The sequence below is a fragment of the Mustela nivalis genome, assembly GCF_964662115.1.
Source record: "Mustela nivalis genome assembly, chromosome: 18".
In the NCBI taxonomy this organism is placed as follows: domain Eukaryota; kingdom Metazoa; phylum Chordata; class Mammalia; order Carnivora; family Mustelidae; genus Mustela; species Mustela nivalis.
The window spans coordinates 5,263,709-5,276,939 of record NC_139037.1 but is presented as its reverse complement, the minus strand read 5'-3'; the positions used below and the strand labels follow the sequence as shown (position 1 = coordinate 5,276,939).

General features: G+C 46.4%; 1 protein-coding gene across 1 annotated transcript in view; it reads left to right on the top strand.

Moving 5' to 3' along the window:
* CDH13 (cadherin 13) overlaps nucleotides 1-13,231 on the top strand; it is a 986,611-nt gene that overhangs the window by 307,149 nt on the left and 666,231 nt on the right. The window lies entirely within an intron of this gene.

Here is a 13,231-nt window from a genome sequence, read left to right as displayed (position 1 = left end):
ACTCCTCTTGATAGCCATTGCTTCAGGTTCAAGACCATATTCTTTATTTATTTTAATTTTTATTTAAATTCTAGTTAGTTAACATGTAGTATAGTACTGGTTTCAGGAGAATTTAGTGATTCATCACTTCCATAGAATACCCAGTGCTCATTAGAACATGTCTCATGCATTTTTTGAATCAAAGACCTACCTTCAGCTTAGTCAACCGCTGATAACTAGTCACTATAGATTGGATTTGCCTTTCCTATAATTAAGTTTGTTTCCTTTATTTTTACTTTTTCATTTTTTAAATTTAAATTCAATTAATTAAATTCAATTATTTTAAATTCAATTAATTCATATAATGCATTATTGATTTCTGAGGTAGAGGTCAGTGATTGACCAGTCTTATATAATACCCAGCGCTCATTATATCATGTGCCCTCTTTAATGTCCATCACCCAGTTACCCCATTCCCCCACCCTCCTACCCTCCAGCAACCTTCAGTTTGTTTCCTATGATTAAGAGTCTCTTATGGGGTTTCTTCCTCTCTGATTTAGTCTTGTTTTATTTTTTTCGTCTCTTCCCCTATGATCCTCTGTCTTGTTTCTTAAATTCCACATGTAAGTGAGATCATATAATTGTCTTTCTCTGATTGACCTATTTTACTTAGTGTAATACACTCTAGTTCCAACTACATTGTTGCAAATAGCAGGATTTTATTTTCTTTGATGGCTGCATAATATTCCATTGTATATACAAGTTCATATTTTTTAACACGGGTAAACACACTCTTCGTGACCCAGCACCAGTTTTATTTTCACCAACTCCCTTGCCAGATGTTCCAAATTGATCAGAACTGAACCAAACCTTTTACTACCCCACAGTGTGCCAGCTTCTTTTACATTGGAGTCTTTGCATAAGCCGAACCTTAAAAAGTACTTTTTCAATAGCGTACGGCTCAGTGGGTTTTCATCCTCTCTTCACATTAGTTACAATATGGATTCAGATGCCACTGCAAAGTCCCAAATGGCAGTGATGTCAATAAGATAGATGTGCATTTCTCTCTCTGGTGATAGTCTAGGCATAAGCAGTCCCGGACTGATGTGGGGGCTCCTCTCTGTCACTTGGGGATCTTGTGGAGACAGATGGAGAGAAAAAAATCTGTTGGTGTGAGAAGTGCAAGACTGAATCTTTAAGATTCAGATCCTCTCTTGTTTTCTGGCATCTGTGGAATGTCATCTCTGTCCTCATGATTCCAAGAGGCTTAGCACCACCTCTCATTCCGGTCTGTGGGAAGGAGGGGCAGGAAGTACATATCCCTTCTCTTAAAATACGCAGTTGAGAAGTGTCACTCCTCTTGCTCATATCTCCTTGGCAATTCTTCACATAACCATAATTTGCTACAAGGAAGATCAGGGAATATTGGTCTTTCTTTAGGAGGCAGGTAGCATTTTGGGGAGGGTTACATTCTTTTGTGTAAAACTAATCTGGGGATAGAAGTGAATTTCTCTTCCAATAAGGTACAATCTCGGTGGAGTTGTGAGCACTGGAGTCCTACCACTCTTTTCTTGCCAACTGAATGGATTTCCAAGCCAATTGTGTCAGATATTGGAACTTTGAGATGAAGGCCACCAGGTTGGCAGTGGCACCCCATTTTAGAAACCATAAAACCACGCTCAGAGATGTTAAGTACTTGCCCAAGTTCACACCGTTTGTACATGCCACCTGCTCTCTTCTGAATCCATGTCCTGTGCTGAATGACTGTGTGGTCCAGTATGTCATAGGGGTTAAGAACATCGGCTCTGGACTCAGAGATGTCTACATGCGTCATTATTGACATTATGATACTGACAAAGTTTCTTAACTTTTCTGGGCTTCATTTCTTCACAAGAATACGTCATAAAGTATGGCGCATGTTTAGGAAAATCCTAGCTGACGATGAGCACTTAATCAAAGGTTCCTCATATTAGTTACGACAGTAAACATCTCTCAAGCTTTTGCTGTTGTTGTTATCAGTTACCACTACTGTGGGAGACGTTGCTGCTGGAGAATGAGAACTCACTCCTTTGCATGTTCCCATCTCTGCATGACAACAAAGGCTTTCCTTTCTCCTAATCTGCCTGGCCCAGGGTACCCACATTTGTCCAAGGGATGACAAAGATGGATTGAGCGACCTCCACTCTGTTCCTCTCTCAGGAAATTCACAGATTAGTAACTAAGTACTCGAACTCTGGAGTGAGACATGCCTAAATTAGAATCCCAGTTTCCTTGTTGTCTGGCCTTGGAAAAGACACCAGAGTTCTCTTAACATCAATCTCTGTTTCTGAAAATGAGAATAGGATTATCTACCTCGTAGCGATGCTGGGGGGGACTCGCTGAGGTCATTCACACAAAAGCATCCAGCATGTTGTTTGTGCTTGATCATGTGACACAAGGTCCCCTCATTGAGCATGGGTACAGCCAAGGCAGTGGGACGGAAAGGAGAGGAGGCCGAGAAACTTAGAAGGTAGAATGGGAAGAATCCAGTGATGGTCTCCTGCTAAGGGTACAGCAGAGACAAAGAAACCTTGAAAATTTATCATAAGAAAATTGATTAATTGATTGAGTAGCTCACCAAGATGGGAAACACAGGGGAGAAAGCAAGTATGACAGGAAGACAATGAGAACAGCTGTAGACATGTTGGGTTTTAAGTGGTCCAAGGATTCATGCACAGAGATGTCAAACAGGCATCGGATAGTTGGGTGCCAAGTCTGTGTGGAAGTCTCAGCCAAAGACCTGCACTGAGGGGTCATTCAGCTCAGGGATCACCAGGCCCAGGTCACATGCTCAGTTGTCCTCAAGGACCAGGAGCAGTCATGTAGGAGGAAGTGGTGGGTCCCGTGGGACCAACAAGGAAGGACACGCCCTGCCCCAAGGCCTTCAGATGTTTTTATCCGGGAAAGCAAGCAAATTTTAGGAGTATTCAGCCTGAGCGCTGAGTATGACCTTCTTTCCGGGCTGAAATGGAAGTTCTTGAAATGAATGAAAACCACCCCAGGAATTGCCTTGTGTGAAAAGAGAAGATTAAAGATCAAACTGAACCGTGCTTAGACTTCCATGGCATCGCTGAAATCTACACTGTATGGTGTTTGGGGAAGGAGCGAGGCTCTCCCAGCAGTGTTCATGGTCTGACAGCTGTAACCAATACCTGACATTTCCCTTTCAGATATAAATAATTATCTTTCACAGCAACAGCATCTATAAAACAAGAAAATTCCCTGTTATTTGGAGAGCTTCTCTTTCACAATTCATGTTTATCTCCCTGTATCTTTCCTACATTTCAAATTCATGTTTTGTTTAAAAAAAAGACACAGACAAGAAAACATTGGTGAGGCAGCATAATTAAAGGATACTCATCTCACTAAAGTCAGAATGACAATTGGTCGGGGACAATGGTGTTTGGCCCCCTCTCATAATTTCTTGTTGCCAATTCCACAAATTTCACAAACTTAGTTGCTGAAAATAGCATGGACTTACTCTCTTACTGTTCTGGAGGTCTCAAGTCCAACATGGTCTCGATGGGCTAAAACCAAGGTCTGGAGGGCTGCCTTCCTTCCTAGAGATTTTATCACAAAACCTATTTTCTTCCCCTTTCTTGCTTTTGAGGCCCATGACCCCTTCATCCGTCTTCAAAGCCAGCAGGTTTTCATCTCTCTGACAATTGTTTTGTACAATCCTATTGCTCTGACATTCTCTTCTGCCTCTCTCTCTCCTTCTAAGGACTCTGTGATTCCACGGAGCCCACCTGAATAATCCAGGACAATCTCTCTCCTTCAGAATCAACTGATTAGCAAACTTACCTCCCCCAGCAAAGTCTCTTTTCCTGTGTAAGTTGACATGCTGTGTCATGTTGCTGGACAGTGTTTCATGGTTTGGACGTACCATAGTTCCTTCAGCAATTATAAATAAGGTAGCTATGAACATCTGTGGGCAGGTTTTTGTTTGCTTGGAAGTTTCCATTCTCCAAGACAAACACATCCAAGTGCAGTGGCTGGGTTATATGGTTTCACATGTTTCATTTTTATTTAAAAAAAAAAAAAACTGCTGGGGTGCTGGGTGGCTCTGTCAGTTAGACATCTGACTCTTGATTTCAGCTCAGTCATGATCCCAGGTGGAGTCTGCTGAGATGCTCTCTCTCCCTCTGCCCCTCCTCCACCTGCAGTCTCTCTGTCTCACATAAACAAACAAACAACTGCCAAACTATTTTCTAGAGTGGCCATAGCATTTTACTGCAAGGACCTATTCAGCCAGAGTGATTCCATCTGGTTAAAAATGACTTTGTTCTTTATACAGTAAAACGTAAACTGTCCCTGCCCCCCTTCCCCCAGGGGACTTACTTAAAACAAGTCCCGGAAACTAGTCCCAGGTAACAAAGCCCAAATACAAGGGTAGGTCAGGCCAGGGGAGGTATTCAATCAGTGTGGGCACATACTGTCTCCTAGCTACCAAGGAGTATGGGCCCCGCCCTTTGGGTGCCTTTTGGGCACCCATTCTGACCAAGGTGATAGGCTAGTTCAAATATCTACTCTAGGATAAATTATAATTCAATTGGTCACTTATGTGTGACCTAGCAGGACTGTGCAGCTTTCTCCGTGTGTTACAATCTCATTGGCCACCTGTGTGTGGCCAGTCCCAACCACATGGCCTTTGCCCTTAAAAGCTAGTCAGTAAGGCAGAGGGTTGTTGCCTGTTTGCAAGAGACGGCCCTGGCCGGTCAGTTTGATTCTCGATGTTGGCGCGAAATAAAGCTTTGGTTGACGTTCACTTTGTATCAGTCTCTCTCCTTTGACCATGGACCCAACATTACATTCTATTGAACAGATTTGAGCAGCGGGGTAATGTGGTCTCGTGTGTGTTTTAAAAACATTCTCTGGCCACTGGGTCCCGGATGGCAAAGGTAGAGGCAGAGGAACCAGGAGGAGACCCCTGCAGAGGTCCAGGCCAGACTCAAGGGTGTCGGTGCAGGACGCATGAGGTTGAGGTGGCGAGAGGCAGTCCACTTTGAGGGATACATTGAAGATACGATGGGCAGTTGACAGTTGCTGCGGGGTTGCTCATGGGAGTTGAGAGAAAGGATCCAGGGAGGACCACTATGCTTTGGGCCTGAGTCAGTTGGTGACTAGTGGTTCTGTTTGTCTTGAGGATGGGAGGACTTGGACAGGAGTGAACCTGGGAGGAGGTGAGGCCCATCTTTCATTTAACGTGCCCGTCAGATTTCGAGTAGGAACACGGAGTGGGTGCTTAGAAGTAGGAGTCTGGAGCCCGAGGGACGATTGGAAGGCTGGAGATACAGAAAAAAAGAACGATGTGTATGTGAACATGGCCAACGTGAAACGCGGCAGAGTCGTAGGCCAGAGCTGCCCACTCAGTTTGGATCTCAAAAAAGAAGTGTTGTCATCTCCTGGTCGTCACAAAGGAAACCGCACCTCAGGCTCCAGCTGCAGCACAGCCAGCCGCTCCCCGGCGAGCACGTGCACATCCCAGACACAGGGACGGACACCCGGGTTTCCATCTGGTCGGTTTCTCATAGCTCCTAGGGATCTGGTTCCTATAAGCAGTTCTTGTAACCCTCGAGAAAGTTTGCTTTCTCATGTGTCTATAACAAGGTTGCAGTGTGTTTTCTCTTTTTAAAATGACAATTGTTAATGCAAACAAGTCCATCGTGATTTGTAATTATGGGAAGAACTCAGTACAAATCACTTTTAGTATAGGGGTTTCTGTTTTATGTTGTGCTTTGGAGGGTTAAAAAGCATAATACAACATACAGATGGTTGTTTTGTTGCCAGAAGCTTCCCATTTGGATTCTCGGGTTCTGGGGCAGACTTGGCAAGGACTGTTGTGATGTTCCCATTCTATGGTTCCACAGGGATGTTAGCGTATCATTGTGTCTCTGCCTCCAGGGCAAAACCAGCTTCATCCCAGCTCACCTTCCTACAAGGAGACTAAGGCCCAGAGATAAGACTTTCCACAGCAGTGCAAAGGCACAGCTCCACAATGCCTAGAAGGTCTCCTGATGAGCTACCTCCCCCAAACCCCCCTTCTCCCATCCACCCACCCTTGGAAAACAAACAGACAATGAAAGTTACATTCTTTTGTTTCTTTAGGTTTTTTCCTCTAGGCTAACTCTTCTGGATACATAATATTAGGTTCAGGCCCTAATGTGAAAAAGTTGAAATGAGCTCCCTGCATCTACATCTGTGACTGAAGGGTTTGTTTTTTGTTTGTTTGTTTGTTTGTTTTGTCGGGGGGGGGGCACTTTCTCAACAAAACAAGAACCTAGTGCCTGAGCCTTCTCCCAGAGGAACTAAATCAGACCCTCAGGGAAACGCCCCTGTCTTGGACATCAACCCAGGGTAACATAGTATCCAAGCAGTGGTAGGCCAAAAAATGACCCACCGAAAGACATTCAAAGACATTCACTAATCGCAGGGGCCGGTCAATGTCAGTTTATTTGGGGGAAGTGTCTTTACGGATGTGATTAACCTAAAGATTTTGAGATAAGCCTGGATTATCCAAGTGGACCAGTTACAAATCCAGTTACAAATGCCTTTGTAAGAGACAGAGAGGAGCACAGAGGCACCGGGGAGGGGGGCAACGCGATCACAGAGCCAGAGACTAGAGGGACACAGCCACAAGGCCAGGACCCTGGGGGCCCCCCAGAAGGAGGGTCCCCTCCAGGCTCCAGAGGAGTGGAGTCCTGTCCACGCCTTGATTTTACACTTCTGACCTCTGGAACCCTGAGTGAATGAGTTTCTGCTGTCTTAAGCCGCCCCATTGTGGTAATTTGTGAACAGAAACAGTAGAAAACACACCCAGAGGCTCCTGTTACTTTGTAAAATCAAAGAAAGTTAGCAGAGGAGGGATGCACGAAATTCCCAAGAGAGGGGAAGGAGACGCGAAGTGATGCGGAAGGTTTAGAATTCAAACGGACACTGTGCGTGTAAAACTCCCGACGTCCAGCCAGACATCTGAGAATCACCCTTCCACCTGCGCTTCCGTTCTGAGGATGGGTTGGTTTCCTTAAAGTCTACCTGAAAAGTGTATCAGCGTGTTCCTATTTATAACAGTGCTGAGCTTGGTTTCCTATAAAATACAAAAACAAGATGTAATAATTTTAAAATAATTTTTAATATTTTAATAATTCTAATTACTGATGGTTTCTAGTGACTTGGAATCCAGGAAAAAATACTTCCAAACAGTTCAAGCAGCGAAACTATATATAAGCAAAATACTAATTCATGAAAAAAAAAAACTGATTTTTTTTTTTTTTCTGGTAAAACATAAAACTTCCTCGGTCTATATCTTGTAGGATAACCTATATGAGGAGGCAGCAATGTTAGAGAAATAACTGGAAAGAAAGTATGCAATGGGCAAAAGGAAGAAATATAAAAATAAATACGAATGTCAGAATTCCCGTGGCAGCTCAAGTATTAAAACCTGGGGGAAGCCTGACTTCAGGTCCAGCGAAAGGCTGGGCCCTCCAATATCCTTGCCCGTTCTGCCTGCCTCCCTCATCCCCCTTCGGGGACAGTGCAGTGTTTGTCGCCTCTCTCCCTGTGGCCGCCCATCACACGGCATCCCGGAGCCACAGCACTGTGCCCCGCAAACCTCTTAGACCCAGCCAGCTTGTCTTCTTCTCTGGCACCAGGTAAATCAAGGTGACCCTGCCCTTACGTTTCGTTATCAGACTGGTCTCTCATAATATCTACATCTGCCCCATTCCTTGCCCCCAGCAGAGCCTGCCTGCAGGGCAGGCGCTACGGCGGCCCCGAGCACTGCTCTCAGAGTCCTCCATTCTCCGCAGCAGTGCAGGTGTCTGGCAGGTCCCCACCCCACGGGCCTCGGCCCTGCACTCCTGGGGTTCAGCGCGCCTCATCTTCGCATCTCCGTCCGCTCTGTCCCTCTGGCAGGGAACGTCTGTGTTGAGGCTTGCTCTCCAGCCCTGTTCCTTTGTGTGGTTTCACCCCTGCACAGCCCCGCAAACTCGCCTCTAACTCCCTTCTCGGGCAAATGTGCTCCCTCTTACGTTCTCCCGTAGCCCACCTTCTCCTGTATTTCTCTTTTTTTTTTTTTTTAAAGATTTTACTTATTTATTTGACAGACAGAGATCACAAGTAGGCAGAGAGGCAGGCAGAGAGAGAGAGGAGAAAGCAGGCTCCCCACTGAGCAGAGAGCCCAATGCGGGGCTCGATCCCAGGACCCTGAGATCACGACCTGAGTCGAAGGCAGAGGCTTTAAGCCACTGAGCCACCCAGGTGCCCCTCCTGTATTTCTAATCACCGTGATGAGCAGATGACAATCGGTGATGCTTGATTTAAAGCCCGACGTCCCCCATTAGAAAGTGAGCTCCCCAGGGACAAAGCCTGTATCTGATTCATATTTGCCCACCAAGTCCTCGACGCCTAGGACAGTCTGCAGGGCACGGTAAGCAGCCCATAGAGTCACCGAGAGCTCCGCACCTGTCGGCAAAATGTGCAGAATACCCGTTTCCCCTCCAGGTGAGAAGCCTCCCCGGGAGCAGCCTGTTCCTGCCTTGCCCTTGTCGGCCTGCTTTTACGGGAGTATAGCGAGCCCGTGGGAAAGCCACATGGAAGGACAGAGAGACACGGCTTGTTTTCACAGCTGGACACAGCAACACGCCGCGCGGCTCCTTTGTGCGAGTCCCGCGCTCTGCGGTTCACCCCGGGAACAGCCAGCGCCCGGTGGAGCTGCAGGCTTTTGAGGCTGCCCGAGTGGCTTTGTGTGCAGCACGGAGCTCTGCTCTCAATTTGTGCAGTGTGATGCGGCACACGCGAGAGAGGAAACGCACACCGAAGAGAGAAAGGAACAGAGATGGCCGGGATCTAATGAAACCACAGTGGGCCTGCTCTGTACTCACAAAACAATCTGCGTGGTAGTGCCCCGTGAAGAAAAGAGGCCTAGACTAATGTAATTTTCTTGAAGTCCCCTATAAAGTATTTTAGTCCATAATACAGCTACATTTATGAAATGGCTTTATCTTGAAAGATCCCAAAGGGCTTACTAAGCTGAAAAGGAAAATATCAAGGCTACGGCGATCTCAGAAACACACCAATGTACTTTGCCGATAAGGATGGGGGACTCAGTGACAGCAGGTAGACATCTCAAAAAGCAGATAGTGGCTTATCCTGCTAAACCTTCGGGGAAGAGAGGGAGAGAAGATAATTGCCCGCGTTGGGGAGGAGTCACGTGGGCTCCCTGTATTAATAAGGGCCGTGGCTTTTTTCCATCTGCCATGGGAATTAAGTGACTTCTATCAACATCACCCTCCCCATTTGAAATAGGAGGCGATTATCCATATACACTTCATAGAGAGAGAAAAAAAAAAGTGTATGTGAAGCGTCGAGGGGTTAATGGAGGTGAGGGGTAGCATAATTTTAAATCCATGCATTTAAAAAAGTAAAACATAACAACCTACAGTTGATCCAACCATTAAAATATCACTTCCCACCCAATTTGTCCCTAATCCGCTCCTGCCCAAGTGCCGGATCACGGACGTTTCTTCTCTATTGTTGGCCCGGATCGGATAGGATTCAGGTATATGGACTCCGAGGGCATTAACGGAGGGGAGGGGGCAGGGGCGGGGCTGGCAGGGAGGAAGAGTCCTTCTTGGTTGTATCCCAAGGGTAACCCCTCACCAGGAGCCAAGAAAGGAAAGTGGAAGCGCCAAGCGATGTAACGGTCTAACCATTAAAGTCAATAAAAAGTAACTCCCTTGTCCTTTAGAGAGCTAGGGTGACCCTCTCTGTCCCACACGCAGCGGGTCTCCGTCCCCTCTGCAGTTTCTGCTGCCATCACCTGCTCTCCCCCACAGCTGCGCCCTCTCCTCCTCCCCACCTCACTGCCCCCGCCCTCTTCACCCTCATCCCCAATCCCTTCCCACGTTCTCTTCCGAAGACCCGAAGGTCTGCAGATCCGGTTGGCAAGGAGAATGTTCTTCTTAGTTGCAGGAAGAGAAGGAGCCACGTTGGGGAAGCTAAAGGGGTTAAACTTTTGGGTTGACTCTAGGATTACTTATGACTTTTCCTATGGAGGGTTATTTTATTTTATTTTTTTAAAGATTTTATTTATTTGACAGAGAGAGATCACAAGTAGGAAGAAAGGCAGGCAGAGAGAGAGGAGGAGGAAGCAGGCTCCCCAATGAGCAGAGAGCCCGATGCGGGGCTCGATCCCAGGACCCTGGGATCATGACCTGAGCCGAAGGCAGAGGCTTTAACCCACTGGGCCGCCCAGGCATGCCTATGGAGGGTTATGGAACCTAGTAGCACAACAATCCAACAGAGCCAAGTGCACAGGGGAAGCCAGAAGTGGGCAGGGCGTGAACGAAGTCCTGGGGACTGGCCCGTCCATCAAACTGGCTAAGCATCTGGGCCAACCCCTGGGGTGCCTGGGGAGGCAGACTCCGGAACGGTCCTGAGCACTTAACACATGGGGATGGACTGGTTTGAGCCTCTAGAGCCTTTGCTATAGAAGTCTGTCTTTCAAAACGTAAAAGCTTTTGTCTTTATTTTTTATTTTAAAAAGGACTGAGACCTACAGGGAAATTTCAAAAAGAACACAGATAATTCCTTTATGCTTGTCACCCAGATTTCTCCAATGTTCACATTTTACCACATTTGCTTAATTTGTCTTCCCCTCCCCCAACGATTTGACAGTAAACTGTGGCCCTTGTGCCCCTGTACCTCTCATCTGCAGAGGGGTATTTCCTAAAACAACAAAAAAAATTTTTTTAAATCTTCTACAACCACACAACAATGATCAGATCAGAATATTAACGCTGTTGAAAGCATGTTATCCAGTCTACAAATTCATCCAAATGTAGCCAGTTTTATGGTACTGACATTCTTTAGAGCACAAGAGAAAAAAACACTTGGATCTAGCATCCGAACCAGGACCTTCCGCTGGTTTCTGTGTTTAGACCGCACGTCTTTTTACCTTCCCTTCATCTAGAAAATTTCCTCAGCCTTGTTCGTCCTTCATGATCCTGACATGTTTTAAGATTGCAGGGCACTTATTTTGTAGACCTTCCCATCATTTGGGTTGTGTGATGTTTCCTATAATTATCTCCACGTTGCGCACTTAGGGCAAGAATACCACAGAAGCGCCAGTGTCCTGGTTCATCTCTTCAGTGAGCACACGGGGGCTGCTTGCGTCCCTCCTGGTGACCTTAACTTTGATCTGTCAGTGAGGATGTCTTCTGCCACGTTTCTCCGATGGAAACTTAATATTTTTTTTAATTAATAATTATCTTCTAAGGATGTCTTTTCCGACTACACAAATATCCTGTTTCTTTTTATGTTTTCACCCATGAGTTCTGGCCTTCCCTGATAATTTTTGCCCAAAGCAGTTATTACTGTCATAATTGCCAAATGCTGGTTGTCTAATTACACGATTCCTTCTACATTGATTAGTGGCATTCAGTTGTAAGGAAGGGCTTTCCCTCCTCTCCCGTTTGTTAACTTATTTTCACTTTCAAGAGCTGTAGTACGGTCTCACGGATTCTTACCAGATCGCGTGGGGTTATCATGTGTTACTGTCATTATTTATTCTCATGGTCAACCGTCCACAGTTGGTCCTGTGGGAAATTTAAAATGCTTTTTTATACCCCCTAAGGATCCTAACACGTGAACCCATCTTTTTTTTTTGCTTATCTGCCACCTTCTACTTTCTTGTCTCAGATCCTTTATCTGGAGAATTGGTTATTTTTCTGAGAAGTCCTCAGACCCAGTGATCCAGTTAGTGTCTGTTCTTGCTGACTAACTCTTGAAATAAACTTTTTTAAAAAGCTCACAGTAGAAGCGAAAGGAGTTAAGTGGCCCTTCTCCCAGGAGGCCGCACTCACGGCCCCACCAGCTGCTCGGCGGCACGAAGAAGCCTTCCCCGGACGCTTTTTGTTTTCTCCTTTCTTCGTTTTTTCGAGCATCTTCTCTCCTCTGCCCAGACTAATTCTAACTTCCTACAGTAATCCAGAAATGGACTCAAACTCCACGACATATCTCTGGCTCTGTGAAGCCATCTCCACTCCCGAGGCAGGACTAATTATTCCCTTCTTGACAGCTCAATAAACTCTTGGTACAGCCTTTTATCACAGTACCCATCCCACGGCATTATAGTTTGGTGGGTTATTTTTGCCATTTTGTTCCTCTCAATAGGCTGCGAGCTCTTCCCAAGAAAATTCTGACACAGACCTGCGTCGAGTAGTCATAAATATTTTAATGGCTCAAAATGCATTTAAGTAGACTCTACTTCCAAGTCATTATATGAACCCGAGGCCAGCAAACATGTTTGTTAAGAGCCAGGTAAGCGTTGCGAGTGATGGAGTCTCTCTCGCAGCCCCTCACTTCCGCCACTGTAGGGTGGAAACCCCTACCCACACCTCAAAGAATGCAGGTGGCTGTGTTTCAGTAACACTTTTTACATAAACAGGCAGTCGGTTGGATTTTGCCCTAGGGCCATAGTGTGTTGACTCCTGATCTCTCTCACTTCATGTTACTCTCCACGTTTGAATCACCTTTCTCTGGAGATCCCTAATTGTCCCCGGCTCATGCCTGCATATCCGTGAGGCCATTAGATGTTTGCAGTGATTGCTCTGCTCCGAGGAGGTTAGCCTGGGAGAGGACCCTCTCTGGGTTTTAAGGCATTAACTCTCTAGCCCAGGAACTCCCCTATCGCCGGATCCAGCTGTAAACTTATCCATATTCCACAGCGACTTGCACAGATGGATTCGAAGCAGAAGGTCTGTCTAGATGAAGGGCAGCAGGGAGTGAGGTCAGATCCCGAAGCTGACATTCGGGGGCACTGATGAGGGACAGGGCAAGACCAAGGTATGAAGTCCTGCGACCAGTACGAGAGCGGAAATCAGTTGCTGAGCAGACTTCTTCACAGAGAACCGCTGTGGAGAGGTGGATCCAGAGGCCCGAATCCGAGTGTGAGAGCTGCGTTGGGGTGAGAAACGGGGAGTGGTTGAAGACCATGACGGGGGAAATGCTCATTCCCTTTCTGCAGGGGCCGCTGCATTGCTGACTTCCGTTTTCTAAGGTGGCAACTGCCCGGGTTCTGATATAAAAATTCTTTAGGGGCGTAGCATGCTTGGCTAGCTCGGTTACTGGATCCTGCGTCTCTAGTGGCTGCTCGCCGTGGGGCCCTGTCTGCGCCTCCCTCCCCTCCACAGCCAAAGTGGGATAACACGAC